The sequence below is a fragment of the Euprymna scolopes genome, chromosome 46 (assembly GCF_053919585.1).
Source record: "Euprymna scolopes isolate OS-2025 chromosome 46, ASM5391958v1, whole genome shotgun sequence".
NCBI classification, from domain to species: domain Eukaryota; kingdom Metazoa; phylum Mollusca; class Cephalopoda; order Sepiida; family Sepiolidae; genus Euprymna; species Euprymna scolopes.
The window spans coordinates 137665597-137679613 of NC_136527.1; positions in this window are offsets into that span (position 1 = coordinate 137665597).

Here is a 14017-nt window from a genome sequence, read left to right on the forward strand (position 1 = left end):
AGTATGAACTCCAATCTGGTGTGGAATGGGGACAAAAATGGATGGTCACATTCAATGCTGCCAAGACTAATTGCCTCTGAGATTGGTATATATGCTGAGATACCACGCTCTATAACAGACACGACAGGAAAACAAATGAACACATATCTAAAGAAATGGCAGAAACACTAGAGTATGAACTCCAATCTGTAGTGGAATGGGGACAAAAATGGATGGTCACATTCAATGCTGCCAAGACTAATTGCCTCTGAGATTGGTATATATGCTGAGATACCACGCTCTATAACAGACACGACAGGAAAACAAATGAACACATATCTAAAGAAATGGCAGAAACACTAGAGTATGAACTCCAATCTGTAGTGGAATGGGGACAAAAATGGATGGTCACATTCAATGCTGCCAAGACTAATTGCCTCTGAGATTGGTATATATTCTGAGATACCACGCTCTATAACAGACACGACAGGAAAACAAATGAACACATATCTAAAGAAATGGCAGAAACACTAGAGTATGAACTCCAATCTGTAGTGGAATGGGGACAAAAATGGATGGTCACATTCAATGCTGCCAAGACTAATTGCCTCTGAGATTGGTATATATGCTGAGATACCACGCTCTATAACAGACACGACAGGAAAACAAATGAACACATATCTAAAGAAATGGCAGAAACACTAGAGTATGAACTCCAATCTGTAGTGGAATGGGGACAAAAATGGATGGTCACATTCAATGCTGCCAAGACTAATTGCCTCTGAGATTGGTATATATGCTGAGATATCACGCTCTATAACAGACACGACAGGAAAACAAATGAACACATATCTAAAGAAATGGCAGAAACACTAGAGTATGAACTCCAATCTGTAGTGGAATGGGGACAACAATGGATGGTCACATTCAATGCTGCCAAGACTAATTGCCTCTGAGATTGGTATATATGCTGAGATATCACACTCTATAACAGACACGACAGGAAAACAAATGAACACATATCTAAAGAAATGGCAGAAACACTAGAGTATGAACTCCAATCTGTAGTGGAATGGGGACAAAAATGGATGGTCACATTCAATGCTGCCAAGACTAATTGCCTCTGAGATTGGTATATATGCTGAGATATCACGCTCTATAACAGACACAACAGGAAAACAAATGAACACATATCTAAAGAAATGGCAGAAACACAAGAGGATGACCTCCAATCTGTAGTGGAATGGGGACAAAAATGGATGGTCACATTCAATGCTGCCAAGACTAATTGCCTCTGAGATTGGTATATATTCTGAGATACCACGCTCTATAACAGACACGACAGGAAAACAAATGAACACATATCTAAAGAAATGGCAGAAACACAAGAGTATGAACTCCAATCTGTAGTGGAATGGGGACAAAAATGGATGGTCACATTCAATGCTGCCAAGACTAATTGCCTCTGAGATTGGTATATATGCTGAGATATCACGCTCTATAACAGACACGACAGGAAAACAAATGAACACATATCTAAAGAAATGGCAGAAACACAAGAGGATGACCTCCAATCTGTAGTGGAATGGGGACAAAAATGGATGGTCACATTCAATGCTGCCAAGACTAATTGCCTCTGAGATTGGTATATATTCTGAGATACCACGCTCTATAACAGACACGACAGGAAAACAAATGAACACATATCTAAAGAAATGGCAGAAACACAAGAGGATGACCTCCAATCTGTAGTGGAATGGGGACAAAAATGGATGGTCACATTCAATGCTGCCAAGACTAATTGCCTCTGAGATTGGTATATATGCTGAGATACCACGCTCTATAACAGACACGAGAGGAAAACAAATGAACACATATCTAAAGAAATGGCAGAAACACTAGAGTATGACCTCCAATCTGTAGTGGAATGGGGACAAAAATGGATGGTCACATTCAATGCTGCCAAGACTAATTGCCTCTGAGATTGGTATATATGCTGAGATATCACGCTCTATAACAGACACGACAGGAAAACAAATGAACACATATCTAAAGAAATGGCAGAAACACTAGAGTATGAACTCCAATCTGTAGTGGAATGGGGACAAAAATGGATGGTCACATTCAATGCTGCCAAGACTAATTGCCTCTGAGATTGGTATATATGCTGAGATACCATGCTCTATAACAGACACGACAGGAAAACAAATGAACACATATCTAAAGAAATGGCAGAAACACTAGAGTATGAACTCCAATCTGTAGTGGAATGGGGACAAAAATGGATGGTCACATTCAATGCTGCCAAGACTAATTGCCTCTGAGATTGGTATATATGCTGAGATACCACGATCTATAACAGACATGACAGGAAAACAAATGAACACATATCTAAAGAAATGGCAGGAACACAAGAGGATGACCTCCAATCTGTAGTGGAATGGGGACAAAAATGGATGGTCACATTCAATGCTGCTAAGACTAATTGCCTCTGAGATTGGTATATATGCTGAGATACCACGCTCTATAACAGACACGACAGAAAAACAAATGAACACATATCTAAAGAAATGGCAGAAACACAAGAGGATGACCTCCAATCTGTAGTGGAATGGGGACAAAAATGAATGGTCACATTCAATTCTGCCAAGACTAATTGCCTCTGAGATTGGTATATATGCTGAGATATCACACTCTATAACAGACACGACAGGAAAACAAATGAACACATATCTAAAGAAATGGCAGAAACACAAGAGGATGACCTCCAATCTGTAGTGGAATGGGGACAAAAATGGATGGTCACATTCAATGCTGCCAAGACTAATTGCCTCTGAGATTGGCATATATGCTGAGATACAACACTCTATAACAGACACGACAGGAAAACAAATGAACACATATCTAAAGAAATGGCAGAAACACAAGAGGATGACCTCCAATCTGTAGTGGAATGGGGACAAAAATGGATGGTCACATTCAATGCTGCCAAGACTAATTTCCTCTGAGATTGGTATATATGCTGAGATACCAAGCTCTATAACAGACACGACAGGAAATCAAATGAACACATATCCAAAGAAATGGCAGAAACACAAGAGGATGACCTCCAATCTGTAGTGGAATGGGGACAAAAATGAATGGTCACATTCAATTCTGCCAAGACTAATTGCCTCTGAGATTGGTATATATGCTGAGATACCACGCTCTATAACAGACACGACAGGAAAACAAATGAACACATATCCAAAGAAATGGCAGAAACACAAGAGGATGACCTCCAATCTGTAGTGGAATGGGGACAAAAATGGATGGTCACATTCAATGCTGCCAAGACTATTTACCTCTGAGATTGGTATAAATGCTGAGATACCATGCTCTATAACAGACACGACAGGAAAACAAATGAACACATATCTAAAGAAATGGCAGAAACACTAGAGGATGACCTCCAATCTGTAGTGGAATGGGGACAAAAATGGATGGTCACATTCAATGCTGCCAAGACTATTTACCTCTGAGATTGGTATAAATGCTGAGATACCATGCTCTATAACAGACACGACAAGAAAACAAATGAACACATATCTAAAGAAATGGCAGAAACACAAGAGTATGAACTCCAATCTGGTGTGGAATGGGGACAAAAATGGATGGTCACATTCAATGCCGCCAAGACTAATTGCCTCTGAGATTGGTATATATGCTGAGATACCACGCTCTATAACAGACACGACAGGAAAACAAATGAACACATATCTAAAGAAATGGCAGAAACACTAGAGGATGACCTCCAATCTGTAGTGGAATGGGGACAAAAATGGATGGTCACATTCAATGCCGCCAAGACTAATTGCCTCTGAGATTGGTATATATGCTGAGATACCACGCTCTATAACAGACACGACAGGAAAACAAATGAACACATATCTAAAGAAATGGCAGAAACACTAGAGTATGAACTCCAATCTGTAGTGGAATGGGGACAAAAATGGATGGTCACATTCAATGCTGCCAAGACTAATTGCCTCTGAGATTGGTATATATGCTGAGATACCATGCTCTATAACAGACACGACAGGAAAACAAATGAACACATATCTAAAGAAATGGCAGAAACACAAGAGTATGAACTCCAATCTGTAGTGGAATGGGGACAAAAATGGATGGTCACATTCAATGCTGCCAAGACTAATTGCCTCTGAGATTGGTATATATGCTGAGATACCACGCTCTATAACAGACACGACAGGAAAACAAATGAACACATATCTAAAGAAATGGCAGAAACACTAGAGTATGAACTCCAATCTGTAGTGGAATGGGGACAAAAATGGATGGTCACATTCAATGCTGCTAAGACTAATTGCCTCTGAGATTGGTATATATTCTGAGATACCACGCTCTATAACAGACACGACAGGAAAACAAATGAACACATATCTAAAGAAATGGCAGAAACACAAGAGGATGACCTCCAATCTGTAGTGGAATGGGGACAAAAATGGATGGTCACATTCAATGCTGCCAAGACTAATTGCCTCTGAGATTGGTATATATGCTGAGATATCACGCTCTATAACAGACACGACAGGAAAACAAATGAACACATATCTAAAGAAATGGCAGAAACACAAGAGGATGACCTCCAATCTGTAGTGGAATGGGGACAAAAATGGATGGTCACATTCAATGCTGCCAAGACTAATTGCCTCTGAGATTGGTATATATGCTGAGATATCACGCTCTATAACAGACACGACAGGAAAACAAATGAACACATATCTAAAGAAATGGCAGAAACACAAGAGTATGAACTCCAATCTGTAGTGGAATGGGGACAAAAATGGATGGTCACATTCAATGCTGCCAAGACTAATTGCCTCTGAGATTGGTATATATGCTGAGATACCACGCTCTATAACAGACACGACAGGAAAACAAATGAACACATATCTAAAGAAATGGCAGAAACACTAGAGTATGAACTCCAATCTGTAGTGGAATGGGGACAAAAATGGATGGTCACATTCAATGCTGCCAAGACTAATTGCCTCTGAGATTGGTATATATTCTGAGATACCACGCTCTATAACAGACACGACAGGAAAACAAATGAACACATATCTAAAGAAATGGCAGAAACACTAGAGTATGAACTCCAATCTGTAGTGGAATGGGGACAAAAATGGATGGTCACATTCAATGCTGCCAAGACTAATTGCCTCTGAGATTGGTATATATGCTGAGATACCACGTTCTATAACAGACACGACAGGAAAACAAATGAACACATATCTAAAGAAATGGCAGAAACACTAGAGTATGAACTCCAATCTGTAGTGGAATGGGGACAAAAATGGATGGTCACATTCAATGCTGCCAAGACTAATTGCCTCTGAGATTGGTATATATTCTGAGATACCACGCTCTATAACAGACACGACAGGAAAACAAATGAACACATATCTAAAGAAATGGCAGAAACACTAGAGTATGAACTCCAATCTGTAGTGGAATGGGGACAAAAATGGATGGTCACATTCAATGCTGCCAAGACTAATTGCCTCTGAGATTGGTATATATGCTGAGATACCACGCTCTATAACAGACACGACAGGAAAACAAATGAACACATATCTAAAGAAATGGCAGAAACACTAGAGTATGAACTCCAATCTGTAGTGGAATGGGGACAAAAATGGATGGTCACATTCAATGCTGCCAAGACTAATTGCCTCTGAGATTGGTATATATGCTGAGATATCACGCTCTATAACAGACACGACAGGAAAACAAATGAACACATATCTAAAGAAATGGCAGAAACACTAGAGTATGAACTCCAATCTGTAGTGGAATGGGGACAACAATGGATGGTCACATTCAATGCTGCCAAGACTAATTGCCTCTGAGATTGGTATATATGCTGAGATATCACACTCTATAACAGACACGACAGGAAAACAAATGAACACATATCTAAAGAAATGGCAGAAACACTAGAGTATGAACTCCAATCTGTAGTGGAATGGGGACAAAAATGGATGGTCACATTCAATGCTGCCAAGACTAATTGCCTCTGAGATTGGTATATATGCTGAGATATCACGCTCTATAACAGACACAACAGGAAAACAAATGAACACATATCTAAAGAAATGGCAGAAACACAAGAGGATGACCTCCAATCTGTAGTGGAATGGGGACAAAAATGGATGGTCACATTCAATGCTGCCAAGACTAATTGCCTCTGAGATTGGTATATATTCTGAGATACCACGCTCTATAACAGACACGACAGGAAAACAAATGAACACATATCTAAAGAAATGGCAGAAACACAAGAGTATGAACTCCAATCTGTAGTGGAATGGGGACAAAAATGGATGGTCACATTCAATGCTGCCAAGACTAATTGCCTCTGAGATTGGTATATATGCTGAGATATCACGCTCTATAACAGACACGACAGGAAAACAAATGAACACATATCTAAAGAAATGGCAGAAACACAAGAGGATGACCTCCAATCTGTAGTGGAATGGGGACAAAAATGGATGGTCACATTCAATGCTGCCAAGACTAATTGCCTCTGAGATTGGTATATATTCTGAGATACCACGCTCTATAACAGACACGACAGGAAAACAAATGAACACATATCTAAAGAAATGGCAGAAACACAAGAGGATGACCTCCAATCTGTAGTGGAATGGGGACAAAAATGGATGGTCACATTCAATGCTGCCAAGACTAATTGCCTCTGAGATTGGTATATATGCTGAGATACCACGCTCTATAACAGACACGACAGGAAAACAAATGAACACATATCTAAAGAAATGGCAGAAACACTAGAGTATGACCTCCAATCTGTAGTGGAATGGGGACAAAAATGGATGGTCACATTCAATGCTGCCAAGACTAATTGCCTCTGAGATTGGTATATATGCTGAGATATCACGCTCTATAACAGACACGACAGGAAAACAAATGAACACATATCTAAAGAAATGGCAGAAACACTAGAGTATGAACTCCAATCTGTAGTGGAATGGGGACAAAAATGGATGGTCACATTCAATGCTGCCAAGACTAATTGCCTCTGAGATTGGTATATATGCTGAGATACCATGCTCTATAACAGACACGACAGGAAAACAAATGAACACATATCTAAAGAAATGGCAGAAACACTAGAGTATGAACTCCAATCTGTAGTGGAATGGGGACAAAAATGGATGGTCACATTCAATGCTGCCAAGACTAATTGCCTCTGAGATTTGTATATATGCTGAGATATCACGCTCTATAACAGACACGACAGGAAAACAAATGAACACATATCTAAAGAAATGGCAGAAACACTAGAGTATGAACTCCAATCTGTAGTGGAATGGGGACAAAAATGGATGGTCACATTCAATGCTGCCAAGACTAATTGCCTCTGAGATTGGTATATATTCTGAGATACCACGCTCTATAACAGACACGACAGGAAAACAAATGAACACATATCTAAAGAAATGGCAGAAACACAAGAGTATGAACTCCAATCTGTAGTGGAATGGGGACAAAAATGGATGGTCACATTCAATGCTGCCAAGACTAATTGCCTCTGAGATTGGTATATATGCTGAGATATCACGCTCTATAACAGACACGACAGGAAAACAAATGAACACATATCTAAAGAAATGGCAGAAACACAAGAGGATGACCTCCAATCTGTAGTGGAATGGGGACAAAAATGGATGGTCACATTCAATGCTGCCAAGACTAATTGCCTCTGAGATTGGTATATATTCTGAGATACCACGCTCTATAACAGACACGACAGGAAAACAAATGAACACATATCTAAAGAAATGGCAGAAACACAAGAGGATGACCTCCAATCTGTAGTGGAATGGGGACAAAAATGGATGGTCACATTCAATGCTGCCAAGACTAATTGCCTCTGAGATTGGTATATATGCTGAGATACCACGCTCTATAACAGACACGACAGGAAAACAAATGAACACATATCTAAAGAAATGGCAGAAACACTAGAGTATGACCTCCAATCTGTAGTGGAATGGGGACAAAAATGGATGGTCACATTCAATGCTGCCAAGACTAATTGCCTCTGAGATTGGTATATATGCTGAGATATCACGCTCTATAACAGACACGACAGGAAAACAAATGAACACATATCTAAAGAAATGGCAGAAACACTAGAGTATGAACTCCAATCTGTAGTGGAATGGGGACAAAAATGGATGGTCACATTCAATGCTGCCAAGACTAATTGCCTCTGAGATTGGTATATATGCTGAGATACCATGCTCTATAACAGACACGACAGGAAAACAAATGAACACATATCTAAAGAAATGGCAGAAACACTAGAGTATGAACTCCAATCTGTAGTGGAATGGGGACAAAAATGGATGGTCACATTCAATGCTGCCAAGACTAATTGCCTCTGAGATTGGTATATATGCTGAGATATCACGCTCTATAACAGACACGACAGGAAAACAAATGAACACATATCTAAAGAAATGGCAGAAACACTAGAGTATGAACTCCAATCTGTAGTGGAATGGGGACAAAAATGGATGGTCACATTCAATGCTGCCAAGACTAATTGTCTCTGAGATTGGTATATATGCTGAGATATCACGCTCTATAACAGACACGACAGGAAAACAAATGAACACATATCTAAAGAAATGGCAGAAACACAAGAGTATGAACTCCAATCTGTAGTGGAATGGGGACAAAAATGGATGGTCACATTCAATGCTGCCAAGACTAATTGCCTCTGAGATTGGTATATATGCTGAGATACCATGCTCTATAACAGACACGACAGGAAAACAAATGAACACATATCTAAAGAAATGGCAGAAACACAAGAGTATGAACTCCAATCTGTAGTGGAATGGGAACAAAAATGGATGGTCACATTCAATGCTGCCAAGACTAATTGCCTCTGAGATTGGTATATATTCTGAGATATCACACTCTATAACAGACACGACAGGAAAACAAATGAACACATATCTAAAGAAATGGCAGAAACACAAGAGGATGACCTCCAATCTGTAGTGGAATGGGGACAAAAATGGATGGTCACATTCAATGCTGCCAAGACTAATTGCCTCTGAGATTGGTATATATGCTGAGATATCACGCTCTATAACAGACACGACAGGAAAACAAATGAACACATATCTAAAGAAATGGCAGAAACACTAGAGTATGAACTCCAATCTGTAGTGGAATGGGGACAAAAATGGATGGTCACATTCAATGCTGCCAAGACTAATTGCCTCTGAGATTGGTATATATGCTGAGATATCACGCTCTATAACAGACACGACAGGAAAACAAATGAACACATATCTAAAGAAATGGCAGAAACACTAGAGGATGAACTCCAATCTGTAGTGGAATGGGGACAAAAATGGATGGTCACATTCAATGCTGCCAAGACTAATTGCCTCAGAGATTGGTATATATGCTGAGATACCATGCTCTATAACAGACACGACAGGAAAACAAATGAACACATATCTAAAGAAATGGCAGAAACAAAAGAGGATGACCTCCAATCTGTAGTTGAATGGGGACAAAAATGGATGGTCACATTCAATGCTGCCAAGACTAATTGCCTCTGAGATTGGTATATATGCTGAGATATCACGCTCTATAACAGACACGACAGGAAAACAAATGAACACATATCTAAAGAAATGGCAGAAACACTAGAGTATGAACTCCAATCTGTAGTGGAATGGGGACAAAAATGGATGGTCACATTCAATGCTGTCAAGACTAATTGCCTCTGAGATTGGTATATATGCTGAGATATCACGCTCTATAACAGACACGACAGGAAAACAAATGAACACATATCTAAAGAAATGGCAGAAACACTAGACGATGAACTCCAATCTGTAGTGGAATGGGGACAAAAATGGATGGTCACATTCAATGCTGCCAAGACTAATTGCCTCTGAGATTGGTATATATGCTGAGATACCACGCTCTATAACAGACACGACAGGAAAACAAATGAACACATATCTAAAGAAATGGCAGAAACACTAGAGTATGACCTCCAATCTCTAGTGGAATGGGGACAAAAATGGATGGTCACATTCAATGCTGCCAAGACTAATTGCCTCTGAGATTGGTATATATGCTGAGATACCATGCTCTATAACAGACACGACAGGAAAACAAATGAACACATATCTAAAGAAATGGCAGAAACACAAGAGGATGACCTCCAATCTGTAGTGGAATGGGGACAAAAATGGATGGTCACATTCAATGCTGCCAAGACTAATTGCCTCAGAGATTGGTATATATGCTGAGATACCATGCTCTATAACAGACACGACAGGAAAACAAATGAACACATATCTAAAGAAATGGCAGAAACACAAGAGGATGACCTCCAATCTGTAGTGGAATGGGGACAAAAATGGATGGTCACATTCAATGCTGCCAAGACTAATTGCCTCTGAGATTGGTATATATTCTGAGATACCATGCTCTATAACAGACACGACAGGAAAACAAATGAACACATATCTAAAGAAATGGCAGAAACACTAGAGGATGAACTCCAATCTGTAGTGGAATGGGGACAAAAATGGATGGTCACATTCAATGCTGCCAAGACTAATTGCCTCTGAGATTGGTATATATGCTGAGATATCACACTCTATAACAGACACGACAGGAAAACAAATGAACACATATCTAAAGAAATGGCAGAAACACTAGAGTATGAACTCCAATCTGTAGTGGAATGGGGACAAAAATCGATGGTCACATTCAATGCTGCCAAGACTAATTGCCTCTGAGATTGGTATATATTCTGAGATACCACGCTCTATAACAGACACGACAGGAAAACAAATGAACACATATCTAAAGAAATGGCAGAAACACTAGAGTATGAACTCCAATCTGTAGTGGAATGGGGACAAAAATCGATGGTCACATTCAATGCTGTCAAGACTAATTGCCTCTGAGATTGGTATATATTCTGAGATACCACGCTCTATAACAGACACGACAGGAAAACAAATGAACACATATCTAAAGAAATGGCAGAAACACTAGAGGATGACCTCCAATCTGTAGTGGAATGGGGACAAAAATGGATGGTCACATTCAATGCTGCCAAGACTAATTTCCTCTGAGATTGGTATATATGCTGAGATACCATGCTCTATAACAGACACGACAGGAAAACAAATAAACACATATCTAAAGAAATGGCAGAAACACTAGAGTATGACCTCCAATCTGTAGTGGAATGGGGACAAAAATGGATGGTCACATTCAATGCTGCCAAGACTAATTGCCTCTGAGATTGGTATATATGCTGAGATATCACGCTCTATAACAGACACGACAGGAAAACAAATGAACACATATCTAAAGAAATGGCAGAAACACAAGAGGATGACCTCCAATCTGTAGTGGAATCGGGACAAAAATGGATGGTCACATTCAATGCTGTCAAGACTAATTGCCTCTGAGATTGGTATATATGCTGAGATATCACGCTCTATAACAGACACAACAGGAAAACAAATGAACACATATCTAAAGAAATGGCAGAAACACTAGAGTATGAACTCCAATCTGTAGTGGAATGGGGACAAAAATGGATGGTCACATTCAATGCTGCCAAGAATAATTGCCTCTGAGATTGGTATATATGCTGAGATACCATGCTCTATAACAGACACGACAGGAAAACAAATAAACACATATCTAAAGAAATGGCAGAAACACAAGAGTATGACCTCCAATCTGTAGTGGAATGGGGACAAAAATCGATGGTCACATTCAATGCTGTCAAGACTAATTGCCTCTGAGATTGGTATATATGCTGAGATACCATGCTCTATAACAGACACGACAGGAAAACAAATGAACACATATCTAAAGAAATGGCAGAAACACTAGAGGATGAACTCCAATCTGTAGTGGAATGGGGACAAAAATGGATGGTCACATTCAATGCTGCCAAGACTAATTGCCTCTGAGATTGGTATATATGCTGAGATATCACGCTCTATAACAGACACGACAGGAAAACAAATGAACACATATCTAAAGAAATGGCAGAAACACTAGAGTATGAACTCCAATCTGTAGTGGAATGGGGACAAAAATGGATGGTCACATTCAATGCTGTCAAGACTAATTGCCTCTGAGATTGGTATATATGCTGAGATATCACGCTCTATAACAGACACGACAGGAAAACAAATGAACACATATCTAAAGAAATGGCAGAAACACTAGAGTATGAACTCCAATCTGTAGTGGAATGGGGACAAAAATGGATGGTCACATTCAATGCTGCCAAGAAAAATTGCCTCTGAGATTGGTATATATGCTGAGATACCATGCTCTATAACAGACACGACAGGAAAACAAATAAACACATATCTAAAGAAATGGCAGAAACACAAGAGTATGACCTCCAATCTGTAGTGGAATGGGGACAAAAATCGATGGTCACATTCAATGCTGTCAAGACTAATTGCCTCTGAGATTGGTATATATGCTGAGATATCACGCTCTATAACAGACACAACAGGAAAACAAATGAACACATATCTAAAGAAATGGCAGAAACACTAGAGTATGAACTCCAATCTGTAGTGGAATGGGGACAAAAATGGATGGTCACATTCAATGCTGCCAAGAATAATTGCCTCTGAGATTGGTATATATGCTGAGATACCATGCTCTATAACAGACACGACAGGAAAACAAATGAACACATATCTAAAGAAATGGTAGAAACACTAGAGTATGACCTCCAATCTGTAGTGGAATGGGGACAAAAATCGATGGTCACATTCAATGCTGTCAAGACTAATTGCCTCTGAGATTGGTATATATGCTGAGATATCACGCTCTATAACAGACACGACAGGAAAACAAATGAACACATATCTAAAGAAATGGCAGAAACACTAGAGTATGAACTCCAATCTGTAGTGGAATGGGGACAAAAATGGATGGTCACATTCAATGCTGCCAAGACTAATTGCCTCTGAGATTGGTATATATTCTGAGATACCACGCTCTATAACAGACACGACAGGAAAACAAATGAACACATATCTAAAGAAATGGCAGAAACACTAGAGTATGAACTCCAATCTGTAGTGGAATGGGGACAAAAATGGATGGTCACATTCAATGCTGCCAAGACTAATTGCCTCTGAGATTGGTATATATGCTGAGATATCACGCTCTATAACAGACACGACAGGAAAACAAATGAACACATATCTAAAGAAATGGCAGAAACACAAGAGTATGAACTCCAATCTGTAGTGGAATGGGGACAAAAATGGATGGTCACATTCAATGCTGCCAAGACTAATTGCCTCTGAGATTGGTATATATGCTGAGATATCACACTCTATAACAGACACGACAGGAAAACAAATGAACACATATCTAAAGAAATGGCAGAAACACAAGAGTATGAACTCCAATCTGTAGTGGAATGGGGACAAAAATGGATGGTCACATTCAATGCTGCCAAGACTAATTGCCTCTTAGATTGGTATATATGCTGAGATATCACGCTCTATAACAGACACGACAGGAAAACAAATGAACACATATCTAAAGAAATGGCAGAAACACAAGAGTATGAACTCCAATCTGTAGTGGAATGGGGACAAAAATGGATGGTCACATTCAATGCTGCCAAGACTAATTGCCTCTGAGATTGGTATATATGCTGAGATATCACGCTCTATAACAGACACGACAGGAAAACAAATGAACACATATCTAAAGAAATGGCAGAAACACAAGAGTATAAACTCCAATCTGTAGTGGAATGGGGACAAAAATGGATGGTCACATTCAATGCTGCCAAGACTAATTGCCTCTGAGATTGGTATATATGCTGAGATATCACGCTCTATAACAGACACGACAGGAAAACAAATGAACACATATCTAAAGAAATGGCAGAAAC